The 14,346-nt window shown below is 38.1% G+C and overlaps 1 long non-coding RNA gene across 2 annotated transcripts; it reads right to left on the reverse strand.

The window, feature by feature from the left end:
* Window positions 1-822: 822 nt before the first annotated feature.
* Window positions 823-13,216, reverse strand: LOC150036970 (uncharacterized). Of its 2 annotated transcripts, none has more exons than XR_016528325.1 (4): window positions 12,648-13,216; window positions 10,680-11,899; window positions 8,826-10,390; window positions 823-1,680 (listed from the first exon to the last, which is right to left on the reverse strand). It is a non-coding gene; the product is annotated as an uncharacterized LOC150036970 (long non-coding RNA). The 2 variants fall into 2 exon arrangements; XR_016528326.1 differs by having other exon boundaries at window positions 825-1,144.
* Window positions 13,217-14,346: the final 1,130 nt, after the last annotated feature.

Below are 14,346 nucleotides of genomic sequence, written 5' to 3' on the forward strand. Positions count from 1 at the left end.
GATGAAATTCACTCATTCCCTGAAGCAGGGGTAAGTAGATAAATTACTCTCTTAAGGGCTAGTTCTGAGGCTTGAACAATGTGGCGCCACACCTTTTCTTGGCCCGAGAAAGGATTATTCATAGTGGAACTACGATGTATTGTTCATCAGAGGAATCAATGGTACTTAAGGAGTTAGATGTAACTACAGGGGCAAAATGGTAAATTGGCCTAGCTGTACTTACGAGCGATTTGTGAAGGGTCATCGTATTGTTGATTGGTTATATCCAATGGACACAGAAATATATCTGTAGTGCAAAGCTGCAGCTATTGGTCTTTAGTGGAGTTCCCGGTAGTTAACAGATGGTGGATATCATGATTAAAGAGTTTAGTCAGTTATTCACATACCGTTGGAGCTTTAAGTTATAGGTCCATAAGGTTCCCTTGGTAGCTCAATGGATTCAAGTTGAGAATCAGTTTTTGGGTTAGTTTGAAATGTTCAAATTAACAAGAGAGAATTTGATTATATATGATATAATTAAATTAGTTCAATTATATATGATATAAATGATTTTATATATTTGATACATTGTTTGATTGGAGGAATTAATATAAATATGATTTATATTAAATTCCATAGAAAGAGAAAAGAACTATGGTTTATATGTTGCATATGATGCAATATTAAAAGTATAGGCTATAAATATAATATGATAAGTTAGTGATTGTATTTATTTATAATATATCAATTATGAGATGATAATTCATTTTGAAGGAAATCGGATTTGCGATTTTTATGAGCAACGGAAGTAAGAATATTCCAAATCACAATCATGAATGAACAATACATTTACAATCGACTTCAAACAAGCAGTTATACAAATAATACAGAACTTACAACATGAAAAACTCAAATGAACAAAGAGAGAAACTCTACGAACATTTGAAGATGTGTCTCCACGCTCCATTGCGCATGATCGCTCGAATAATAACAATCATGAACTCAATCTACACGACCACAACACAGCAAGAACTCTTTGCACTCATCCTCAATGATCACCACGGTCATAAACTCCTATGCAACAGCTTGAACGGCCTCCAAAAAACCTCGATGGTGTCGAATTGAGTTTGACACCACCAACAAGGCTACCTTGTCTAGTTTTTCTCTAAAACAAGAAGTGTTACTCTGAAGTCAAAGGTGGGTCTTTCAAAGTGACAACAAGCATATGGATCAAATAGTACAATCATAAGCATTCAATAATCTAAATAAGGTGGCTATGTGCTTAAAATGTGCAAGGGATTTGAGAAAATTTTTAAAAATTGGCTGAAAATTATGCATACATTCTTGTGAATCCTAAAACAATGGGAATAAAAAAATTATTTAAAACTTATCATGGAACGTCATTTTCACATTACATGCAATCATGGAAATCTTATCATATCAGTCAAATCACAAAGTCCAAGCTCAGGTGCTCAAGGACTTGCTAGACATGCATACTCATCAATAATATTGATCTACCATCACCAACTTAAAATGATACATTGTCCCCAATGTATTTCTAATCTAAGCACCAAAAAAATAAAAGACAAAGGAACAAAAAACTTCCCCGAAAGACGTTTTTGTGCATGACTTTTAAGGTGTGCTAGCAAGGCTCGACTTGATTTTGATTTCCTTTCTCTTTTTAGGACCAAGGAGAGAAACCTAGAAAAGAAAAACAAAAAGCTAAGCTAAGAAAGGAAAAAAATAAAAGAAAGCAAGTAAAATTTTACACATGGTTGCCTCCAGGAAGCATAAATTTTTAATATCGGTTGCTCGACGTGACCTGTCCCCTTTCAAGGTACAAAGAAGTTATTGTACCTCTCTGGTCCTTTCTTGGATGAGTCTATATAGCCTAGCAATGATTTAAGGCTTCTCATCTTTTAAAGAGAACAAACAGGCCGAATTTGGTACTTTTGATATTAGGCAAAAAAAGGTGAAAATAAAGAATTAAAAGACTCAAGTGACCCCAAAGAGTCGAAAAAAGTAAAAGACGCGATAGACTCTTAGGAATAAGAAGAAGAAAACTAGAAAATAAACAATATACCAGAGGGTAGAACAGATTGAGGTCTTTCAACCTCCAACTCTATTGCCTGGGTATTGACGGGTGTAGGCTTAAATTCTTCTTCTACCTCGACGACAGGCTTAGGATATAGCATGTTATCTTCCAACTCATCTTCAGTGCCGATATAGACTACCTCATCGCCACATGCCTCGGTAATATAAGAGGATGTGAGTAGTAGAGATTCCAATCCTTCCTCAACTGTGTCGCTTAGGGCTAATTAGGGCGGGACTTTGGCACCGAAAGCGAGGGGTTACATTTACACGGAATAGTTAAAGGTTAACAATTCTGGACCGAAAAATGGTAGCTGTTAGGTTCAGTTCCAAGAGTTGGTTTTGCCTAATAGTTGAGAATGTCTCATCCCAATGAAGGGGCAACTGATCACCCCACCGGTGACGTTTGTCCTGCCTCACTGGGGCATTACTGCAAAATAGAAGTCTATAACTTAGGGTACTTGAAACTGTTTTACAAAACTGATTAGTTTAAAAGTGGTTTAGCAAAAATCTAATAAAGTTTTGTTCGTATTTTCAGTAACATTTTCAAAATGGCAACAGTCATGTTAGCATTGTTAAGCATAAAAAAACTTACTGGCGATAATTTCACAACATGAAAACACATGATCACGATGATCCTGATCATCGAGGATCTTGTGTTCGCTCTCACAGAAGCTTGTCCTCCTATTCTAGCTCCTATTGCCGCTCGAAATGTTCGGGAGGCATACGATCATTGGACAAGGGTAAATGGGAAGGCCCAAGCCTACATCTTGGCAAGTATTTCTGAAGTCTTGGCCAAGAAACATGAGCCTATGGTTTTAGCGCGTGAGATCATGGAGTCCCTGCGAGGGATGTTTGGACAATTGTTTGAACAACTTATGCATGAGGCTCTTAAATACATATTCAATTCCAAAATGGAAGAAGGCACCTCTGTTCGTGAACATATGCTAAACATGATGGTCCACTTTAATATGGCGGAGTTAAATGGGTCTACCATCGATGAGGGCAGCCAGGTTAGCATAATTTTGCATTCTTTGTCGGAGAGCTTCCTACACTTTGTTAGCAATGTGATTCTTAACAAAGTGAAATATAACCTTACAACTCTCCTCAATGAGTTGCAGACATACCAATCTTTACTGAAAAGTAAGGAGAGGCAGAAGGGTGAGGCAAATGTTGCTTCATTCTCCAGGACGTTCCATAGAGGTTCGACCTTAGGAACGAAGTCTGCACCTTCTGCTTCTAACTCTACAAAGGGGAAGAAGAAGAAGGGTGGTAAGGGAAAAGGGAAGGCACTTGCTAACCCACCGTTTGCCCCAAGTAGGCATCCACAAGTTGCTAAGGAAAAATATTTCCACTACAACCAAGATGGAAACTGGAAGAGAAAATGTCCTCGATATCTGAAAGAGAAGAAAGTAGCCAAGACTAAGGCCAAGGCGAATAAAGGTAAATGTGATTTACTTGTTCTTGAAACTTGTTTAGTGAAGAATGATGATTCTGCCTGGATAACTGATTCAGGTGCCACTAACCATGTTTGTTCTTATTTTCAGAGGATTAGATCTTGGCGATAGCTGGAGGCTGGTGAGATAACGATGCAAGTAGGCACCGGGCACGTCGTCTTAGCTGTGGTAGTGGGAGGACTCCAGTTAGCTTTACAGAATAGGTTTCTTATTTTAAATGATGTATATATTGTTCCTGAACTAAAGAGAAACCTCATTTCTTTAAAGTGTTTGTTGCAATGTAAATATACTATCTCTTTTAATGTGGATAAAGCGTTTATTCATTAATGTATATATTGTGCCTGGGTAACAAATCTGGAATTGAATTTATATGTGCTAAGCCGTAAGCCATTAATTCCCTCCATAATACTGAATTGTTCAGAACTGTCGTAACTCAATCAAAACTTCGAAGAAATTCTCCAAAAAAAAAATGCTCAACTTTGGCATCTTCGTTTAGGGCACATCAATCTCAATAGGATTGAAGATTGGTGAAGAATGGGCTTCTAAATGAGTTAGAAGAAAATTCTTTACCAGTGTGCAGATCTTGCCTTGAGGGTAAGATGACTAAACCACCTTTTACTGGAAAAGGTTATAGAGCCAAGGAGCCTCTTGAGTTAATACATTTTGACCTTTGTGGTCTTATGAATATGCGAGCCCGAGGTGGCTATGAGTATTTTATCGGTTCTACTAATAATTACTCCAGGTACGGATATGTTTATCTTATGCAACGGAAGTCTGAATCCTTTGAAAAGTTCAAAGAGTTCAAGGCTGAATTTGAAAATGCATTAGATAGACGAATTAAAACACTTCGATCGGATCGAGGTGGAGAATTTTTGGACTCGGCATTCCAGGACTATTTGATGGAACATGGAATCGTTTTCCAACTCTCAGTGTCGGGTACATCTCAGCAGAATGGTGTAGCGGAGAGGAGAAATAGGACCTTGTTAGACATGGTTCGCTCGATGATGAGTTACGCTTCCTTACCGGACTCGTTTTAGGGTTTCGCAGTGGAGACTACGGTATATATACTTAACTGTGTTCTCTCCAACAGTGTTGCAAGAATACCTCTGGAGTTGTGGAATAGGCGTAAAGGTAGTTTATATCACTTCCGCATTTGGGGTTGCCCTTCACATGTGCTTGAGGCTAATCCTAAGAAGTTGGAACCACGGTCGAGGTTATGCCTCTTTGTAGGCTACCCCGAAGGTACACGAGAGGGTTATTTTTATGATTTGGTGGAAAATAGGGTGTTTGTTACAACAAATGCTACTTTCCTGGAGGAGGATCATATAAGGGAGCACAATCCATGAAGCAAAGTCGTGTTGCGTGAGCTTTCCAATGACACTACTGAAACTTCAACAAGAGTTGTTGAAGAGCCTGCAACATCAACAAGGGTTGTTGATGAGAGTTCATCCAGTAGGTCGGTTCCACCTCAAGGATTGAGGGAACCTCGACGTAGTGGGAGGGTTGCAAACCCACCCGTTCGCTATCTAGGTTTCACAAAAATCCTTGCTATGGTAGCAGATGGCGACGTTGAGGATCCATTGTCTTATAAGAAGGCAATGGAGGATGTTGACCGGGATGAATGAGTCAAGGTCATGGATTTCGAGATGGATTCGATGTACTTCAACTCAGTATGGGATCTTGTAGATCAGCCTGATGGGGCTCACCCTATAGATTGTAAATGGATCTACAAATGCAAACAAGGTGCTGATGGGAAAGTACAGACCTTCTAGGCTCGACTTGTGGCAAAGGATTATACCCAGGTAGAGGGAGTCGACTATGAGGAGACTTTCTAGCCTGTTGCCATGTTAAAGTCGATCCACATCCTCCTGCCCATTGTAGCTTATTATAATTATGAGATTTGATAAATGGATGTCAAGACGACCTTTCTGAATGGCAATCTTGAGGAGAACATTTATATGGTGCAACCCGAGGGATTCAAAGCCCAAGGTCAAGAGCAAAAATTTTGTAAACTGAATCGGTCCATTTATGGACTAAAACAAGCATCTCGATCTTGGAACATACGGTTTGATATTGCGATCAAATCGTATGGCTTTGACCAAAACGTTGATGAACCTTGTGTCTACAAGAAGATCATCAACGCTTCAGTAGGCTTCTTAGTGTTGTATGTAGACGATATCCTACTCATTAGGAATTATGTAGGTCTACTGACTGCAGTTAAGAATTGGCTAGAGACCCAATTCCAAATGAAAGCTTTGGGAGATGCTCAGTTTTTTCTAGGTATATAGATCTTTCGGGATTGTAAGAACAAAGTGCTAGCACTGTCTTAGGTATCGTACATTGACAAGATTTTGCTTAAGTATTCGATGCAGAACTCCGAGAGGAGCTTACTGCCGTTCAGGCATGGAATCATTTTGTCTAAGGACATGTGTCCTAAGACACCTCAAGAGGTTGAGGAAATGAGACGGGTCTCATATGCATCTGCCGTTGGCAGTTTAATGTACGTGAAGCTCTTTACTCGTCCAGACATCTGCTACGCTATGGGTATATTCAGTAGGTATCAGTCTAACCCAGGCCAGGGTCACTGGACCGCAGTGAAGAACATCCTCAAGTATCTTCGAAGAATGAGGGACTATATGCTCGTGTATGGTTTGAGGGATTTGATCTTTACAGGATACACAGATTCTGACTTTCAGACTGATAAGAACTCTTGCAAGTCCACATCAGGGTCAGTCTTTACTCTTAGTGGAGTTGCTATAGTGTGGTGAAGCACTAAGAAGAGGTGCATCGTCGACTCCACTATGTAGGCGGAGTACGTGCGATTTGCGAAGCTGCTAAGGAGGCCATTTGGCTCAGGAAGTTTTTGACAGAACTAGAAGTTGTTCTAGATATGTCTAGGCTCATTACCCTCTATTGTGATAATAGTGGGGCAATAGCGAACTCCAAGAAGCCGAGGAGTCACAGGCGCGACAAACACATAGAGTGGAAATATCATCTGATCTGCAAGATAGTGCATCGAGAGGATGTGATCATCACGAAGATCATTTTGGAGCCCTTGGAGTTAGGACAAGTGAGAGATTTTTGGGGTTGATGCCCTAAAGTCTGGGCTATTATGCCCTAGTTTATTGTTTTGTACTAAGTTTATTGTACATCCCACTTTGCTTTAGGACAAGTGAGAGATTTTTGGGGTTGATGCCCTAAAGTCTCATGTCCTATAGTTTATAAACCGTTTGTACAAACACTTGTGATGTTAATATATGATATTTACTTCACATCTTGTACTTTGCTCAATTACTTGTTTTATTTGCTTTACCACAAACCAATAAACATAAAATCCCTAGTTATCTATATGTGACTCAAGCATGTATATGGTGACATACAAGTGATTTATGTCTTGAGTGATAACCAAAATGGTCTGTAGTATATGGATATAGGAGGGAAACCTTATCCTGTTAATGCTACGGATGCGACCCACTTTGTGGAATGGTCACAAGTGTTGTGACTTGTCACAGATGGTCTGATCTTGATCATTCGTGTTGGGGACATGCGAGCGGGGGCGTCCTATACAAAGAGTTTGTATAAGACCTGACCACGAAGTGTTAACGTCTCGTTATATAACACCGTTCAAGACAGAGACTTTACTTCACTAGGATGACCATAGGTAACATGATCTCAATCCTGAGTGAGTTGGGAACTCCTGCCATTGAGGACGGTCCTTTGATTTGTACGGGTGTGAGTGGCCAGGTCGCTGATTCAAACCTACCATTTTGGGGATTCGTCTGATTTGGGAGTTGGGAACTCAGCTACACAAGATGGAATTCACTCCTTCCCCGAGGCAGGGGTAAGTAGATAGATAGCTCCCTTAAGGGCTGATTCTGGGGCTTGAACGATGTGGCGCCACACACCTTCTCTTAGCCTAAGAGGTGTTCAAGTACTTAAGGAGTGAGATGTAACTATAGGGGAAAAACGGTAATTTGGCTCAGCTATACTTACGAGCATTTGTGAAGAGTCATCGTACTAATGATTGGTTATATCCGATGGACACAGAAATATATCTGTGGTAAGAAGAGTTCAGCTGTTGGTCTTTAGTGGAATGCATGACAGTTAACAGATGGTCGATCTCGTGGCTAAAGAGTTTAGTCAGCTATTCACGGACTGTTAGAGCTTCAAGCCACAGGTCCATTAGGTCCCATAGGTAGCTTGGATAAAGTCGAGAACCAGTATTTGGGTTAATTTGAAATGTTCAAATTGACAAGAGGAAGTTTAATTATATATGATATAATTGGCTAAATGTATGATATACATTATTTTGGAGGAAAATGGATATAAATATGATTTATATCAAGTAGAGGAGAAAATACTATAGTAGATATGTGATATCAAACTATGGGATAAAAATATAATATGATTATATTTATTAATTAATTAGTTGGTTAATTATATGATAATTAATCTAAAATTCACGTTCGAACATGGGTTAGTGGGACAACGTTGGTTATTGTAACTGATGAATTAAAATGAAAATAGTTTTCATTTTGATCAATCACCTAAAAAATTTCGCAAGTGCACGTTGGAGAAAAGAAAATGATCGCTTAAGTTTTTTCGAGAGCCTATACGATAGCACTCTCCGCCTAAACGATCGCACACTGTCGCCTACACGATCGCATAGCTTCTCTGACGATCGTAGCGTGTGTCGTTTTTGCTAAATGATCGTATACCTTTTCCTAAACTATCGTTTAGTAAAACCTACACAATCTGTAGCTTCTTCTAAACGATAAGCAGTCTGCTATGCGATAGCATTTTTTTCCCTCCCACTTGCTTATCGCCTACACGATTCGTGTTTTCTCCTTCCTCTACCAAATTCACCAAAGACCACGCTTTGGGTTCTCACTCCGAGAACACCCGGGGCTCTTTACTGGTGGTGTCGTCCCCACGGTGTTCGTGTTCGTGGTTGTTCGTGCTACTGTAGTCGACACTTCCGCTGGGCGTTGGTAGATCGCATGGAGGTTTTCCGCTGCTTGGAGTGCTAAAGTTTGAAGAACGTCTTTAACTGGTATAGCACCCTTTCCCTTATTATTTTGTTGTTCATAGCATGCCAATAATTAGTGTTGTTTGCATAACTGTATATATTGAATGTATAATATGTATTTCGGTCACGGTGAGATGGGAGCGATCCGAACGTGCTCACGGAACTCTTCGGTAAGGGATTAAGACTTTCTTACTGGAGGTCTCAAATCCCTTGCTAAAAAAGAAGGTCGTTATTAACAATCTATTTCATAATTTTCTCTAATAACATACCTGAATCGATGGCGTGAGCTTGCATCAACATGTTGCATGTGGTGAGATATGAGTCGTAGTGGCACTGATCCCATCCAAGCTTTCCATAACAATAGGACTCCTCTCATCTAGGGTGATGGAAATCGTCATCCATATAATTAGGGAATCCTCCCAAGGAGTAGTCTTTTGACATCAGTCTACTACAAACTTGGGCATGCTTGCTCAGGATGGTCAATCCTACATGCTTGCACTTGTTGTGGACCCCTTAAACCATTTGACTAACCAAAGAAGTTAACCCAGAAAGTTGACCCCAAATGGCACTACCTCATTACTCTGTTGAGATGTTCCACTAGATTGTTCCCATCCTTGTTGAGGATATCCTGCCATGCTTAGAAAACTGACACAAAAAGGAAAAACAAATCAAAGCAAAAGAAAGCTCTAAGTAGAAACTTATATGAAAAATTGGCACCTCCCCAACAACGGCGCCAATTTGGTTGGTCAAAGAATGGGCATCACAAACCACTCCCTTAGGACCAAATAATATTTGTAATTCTGAATCTCACTCCTATTACTACAAAGGCATAACAATAGTGGTAAGTTCAAGTTGATCTGCATGAAGGGTATTAGTTTTTCATTAAGGTAATTTCTTAACTGAAGCGGTAAATGGAGGGAGGGGGTTTGTGTGGATAGAATGATAAATATGCATGAAGTTAAAATGCAAGGATAAATGTAAACTAAGATTGGTTTATCTAATTTCTAAAGTAAGAGAGACATTCAATTCAATTTCAATCATCAACTTTCATAAATTAAATATGCATTCGATTTATGAGTGCACAACAACTTACTTGATTCGACCAAACTAGCCTCTACAAAGGCAGATAACTATCAAGGACAAAACCAAGAAAGCGTCCTAAGCATTAATTAAGGTCGGATAACCAAGAAATCTCAAGAAATTAACAAAGAATTTGTACTCTAAAAACTAGATAGAAAATTTACCTCATTGGTTCATAGACAAAGCAAAGAGGAAGATCCAATCCACGCTAACAATCCAGAAGAAAATTAAATCTAACTTAATAATGCTGAAAAGTAAAGGAAGAAGAAATTGAGGTCTTTCCTTGGCCTCCATCAAATTCTGCATCATGATAGCCCTAAAATTCAAAGAAATGTATTTATACAATCAATCGTAGCGTAACTACGCTATAGCTATGTCGGCTTTTCTAATCGAGTAGAGTAATCACGACGGGGCTACATTGATCATGCTGAGGCGTGCGTGTCCTTCCATCAAAATTTGTAGCGTAACAACGCTGATGGTAGTATCATTACGCTGCCATGTATTCTCACGTTTTGCCTTGTAGCATAACACTGAAGCGTTGAGAGAGAGTAGCTATGCTGTGGGCAATGTGCTGATGTGAAGGTACTGCCTCCAAGCGTAAATCTACACTTGCTGGAGAGTAATTATGTTGCAACTAGGGGCAATTTGGTCATTTTGCATCCTTGAAGCTCTGGTGCTCGATTTCACCTTTTTAAAGCTCCAAATTACCCCAAATGGTCTACAAAGCTCTAAAATACATGTTTTGCTCGATTTCCTATAGAAATGAACATTTAATCAATTTAAACATATTAAACAAAGGTAATTAGGAACATAAAATTAGCTCTTTTTGAGAGCTATCACACCATGAACCATCATCATAAAATATATAACAATTAAAATCAAAATCCAAGCCAGCAATAATCATACAACAATAAAATTTAAGCAACATCTCCAAATATTTAATAAAAAAAAAAAAGAACAAAACACAACCAACAGGATGTCAAAAAATTAAAAAAAAATTATATAAAAACTAAAAGTGCAAAAATATTTCATGAAAGACTTACAGAAAAAGATGGCTAGAGGTTAGAGGAGAAAATGGCCGAATGATTCCAATGGGGTTGGTGGCAGGGGAGTTAGAGTGACTGGCCGACGAGGGTTTACACGAGAAAGAAGTTGGACGGTGGGGTTAGAGTGGGTTGGCGGTGGAGAGTAGGTGGGGTTAGAGGGAGTTGGCTAGCTCGCGGAGGTTTAGAGGAAAGGGAGAGGAAGGTCGCGTGGGTTTGAGAGGGAGAGGGACAGAAGGGTAAAAAAAAATTAGGGTTCACTTTTAGAACTGTCAACCTCATAAGTGAGGCGTCGACTAATCCCATCCTATGTCGATGGCGTGTACTACGTAGCTAGCATTGGTCCATTTTCGCCAACGGCGATAATAAACCGTTGGCAGAGGCTCCTCTCTATCGACGCCTAAATTTCTACTGTCGGTAGAGACATTTATTACCTGTAGGGCCTCGAACCATTGGAAAACCTCTTTTTGCCAATGGCTTTTTATGGCGTCAACATGTTTTTTGTCGGCAGGGGTAAATTTTCTTGTAGTGTCACTACAAGAAAAAAAAAACCCTTTCCCAATGCACGATATGATCGAGAGAAGCCCAAAATGCATGGCCAATTTATTTCACGATAACATAAATTACATCGGCAAAATCGTCAGGATAAACCGACTAGGAGAAGAACTTTTGACGCCGTCAAAGCAACCGTCAAGAGATAAACAAACTCTTGATGGGTATATTATAGCATCGGGAGTATGAATACTCTTGATGCTATACATATGCCATCAGGAGTTTGTTTATCTCCCGATGGTTGCTTTGACGACGTTGGGAGTTCTTCTTCGATTGTTTTCTTTTACCTATTTTGCATTCTCGACGTCGATGCCATATGTCCGTCGTCAGGAAATAGGGTGCCAATTTATTTTTTTTCCAATTTTTGGTGATATTAAATTTAATTTGTAAATACCTCAAAATACTTATAGAATAGTAATACATATGTTTTATATTCCTGCAAACGCATAATCTGTTCATCTAAACAAGGTTAACAAAAAGAACCTAAATGACCCATTCAAAGTTTTACAAAGCAAAATATTAATTGTATTTTAACAAAAAGAACCCAACTAATTGGATCGAACCATTCAAGTTTTACAAACCAACCATAATAAAAATTAATGGGTCCTCTCTCACGCCACATCATGTCGCTCCTCTATATAAATTTTAAACTGTGCATCCCAAATCATCTAATAAAGACAAAATGTAAACTTAAGTTAAATGATTATTATTTCAAGCTTATGTATATAAACTATTTCAACATAACAAATAACAAAAATAGAAACACATAATACATTCCATCCCCCAACCATTTAACTAATTTTAAACATATATACTAACTATAACTCCATATACTCCACACAACACGTAACTCCAAATACACCCCTTTAATGCCAATTCCAAACACACAAACACATATACCAAATAGACAACACATAACTTGATCCCTGACCCCTTACAAACACATAAAACAAACATATAAAAACATAACACAATCCATTCCTCCCACCCTTCAACTAATTTCAAACACACACATATACCATTTTAACCAAATTATAATTAAGGCCTACTCTGTAAAATTCAAGAGTATTTAGTGTAAACTAAAAAGAAAATAGACAGAATAATCATAAGAGAACTTTTCTTCAAACAAAAAAGAAAAAGTATCAAAAGGCTACTCGTGGAACAAGGGTTTACAATCCTCTCTTTGAATCTCTTCTAAAAAGAACTTTCTTATGGGTTTCTTTTTCTCTCTCTGTAAATTACCAAAAGGATTTCTCTTTTTTTCCCACAAAATTCATTCTTGAAATTTCATGCCATCTACTTCTACAAGTTCATCATCTCATCTATATTTATATGTATAAAAAAAACAGATGCAATGTTCTTTTCAACTTGTTTCCATATGAGAAATATTATAGCATAAGGATCTATAAAACTAACCTAATCTGAACGATGTGCCAAATTAAGGGTTTGGGGACGACGGCAAATGGTGAATAGTGTCGATCCAAATTTTCGTGGAGTGTGAATTGATGGCCGGTCCTGATCTGATATGGACGATTTGATGGTTAGTGCTGACGGTTTATGGATCTAGACCTCGAGATGAAACGACAGAGAGGAGAGGAAATGTAAGGGGAAATGGTCTAATGGATGGCCAGTAGCGCGAGTTGGATCTGGTCTGATAGCCGGCGACGAGTTGAATCTGGAATTGGGGGGGGGGGGGGGTGGGAATAAAGGGAGATGGTGTTTTTTATAACGCCTGTCCCGACGGTCCAATAACCGCGTTAGGATTTACCCACCTCTCCAGATGTCGTTATTGGGCCGTCGGGAAATCACACTCCTAACGGTTGCATCGGAGTTTACACCTTATTGTTGACGGCTATAGTAAAGCGGTCGGGAGTAGATCTAATTCCCGATGATCTGTATATATCGTCGAGAGTTCTCAACATAATATCGACGAGTTAAGAAGAAAACCCTCTCTGGGTGATTGTGACCTGGCGGTCTATATAGGCATTGGGAGAGGGCTTTTTCCTTGTAGTGCAATAAGATATTCAATTTACATTTTATATAATCACACTGTTAATCAAACAATCATAATTAAATAATAAGTTTAGTGGCTCATTAATCCTTTGTTACACGGACGTTAAGAGTTCATCTAAAGACCGAGCACATTGACGGTCGAGATATGTAACGACTCTAGCAATGATGGCTCAAATGGATAACGGCCGAAGGGAAGTTCGAGAGTGGCTTGAAAAAGGAAAGGAAGAGTGAGTTTCAGTTACTAATGGATCGACCTATATAATCTTTAAGTTGTGTTTGAAGAAATGTATGCTAAAAAAACTCAGACTTATTTTTCTACCAATTGAACTATTTTCAAACTTTGATTCTAACTTGAGCATTGGAATGGATTTGGCTCAACACCACATTGGTATTTAACTTTGTTCATTTTATAGGATTTTGGACTACTTTCCCTCAAGAAGTATAAATTCATAGTTAGTACGATTTTCAATATCAATAGTTAGGATTTGATATGTGCCAATAAATTGTTTGAGATGACAAGAATAATTTGACTAGCAATTGTGTACGGTTAGATGTATAAGAGACTATCTGGGTAGAAAACTGTTTTCAAAACTTTATTTATTCTCTCCCAATTTCTTACTCATGGTTTCCATACTTCTCAGGTAAACATTTGAATTTTTAATCAATCTTTAAAAAAAGACACACACACACAAAAAACCACAAAAACAAGTTTTTAAAAACTATTTTTTTATTAGGACCCATTTGATAACCATTTCGTTTTCCATTTTTACTTTTTCAAAATGAAGTCTATCTCCTCTCAATTCCTTACTTTTAATTTTTAAAAACTATATTTTTTTTAATTTTTAAAATTTGACTTGGTTTTTAAAAACATTAGTAAAAGATAGATAATAAACTGAGAAATTTAGAAGTGAAAAAAATGTTTATAGACTTAATTTTAAAAAACAAGAAATAAAGAATAAAACGGTTACCATACAGAACCTTAGTTTTCAAATTTTAGTTTTTATTTTGAAAATACTCCAAAAGGTAATGGTGTTTATAGACTTAATTTTAAAAAAAAAAAAACAAATGATTATCAAAATAGATAATTTTTTTATGAGAAAAA

Source organism: Benincasa hispida, chromosome 3 (assembly GCF_027475165.1).
Source record: "Benincasa hispida cultivar pf3 chromosome 3, pf3_genome.v1.1, whole genome shotgun sequence".
Lineage (NCBI taxonomy): Eukaryota > Viridiplantae > Streptophyta > Magnoliopsida > Cucurbitales > Cucurbitaceae > Benincasa > Benincasa hispida.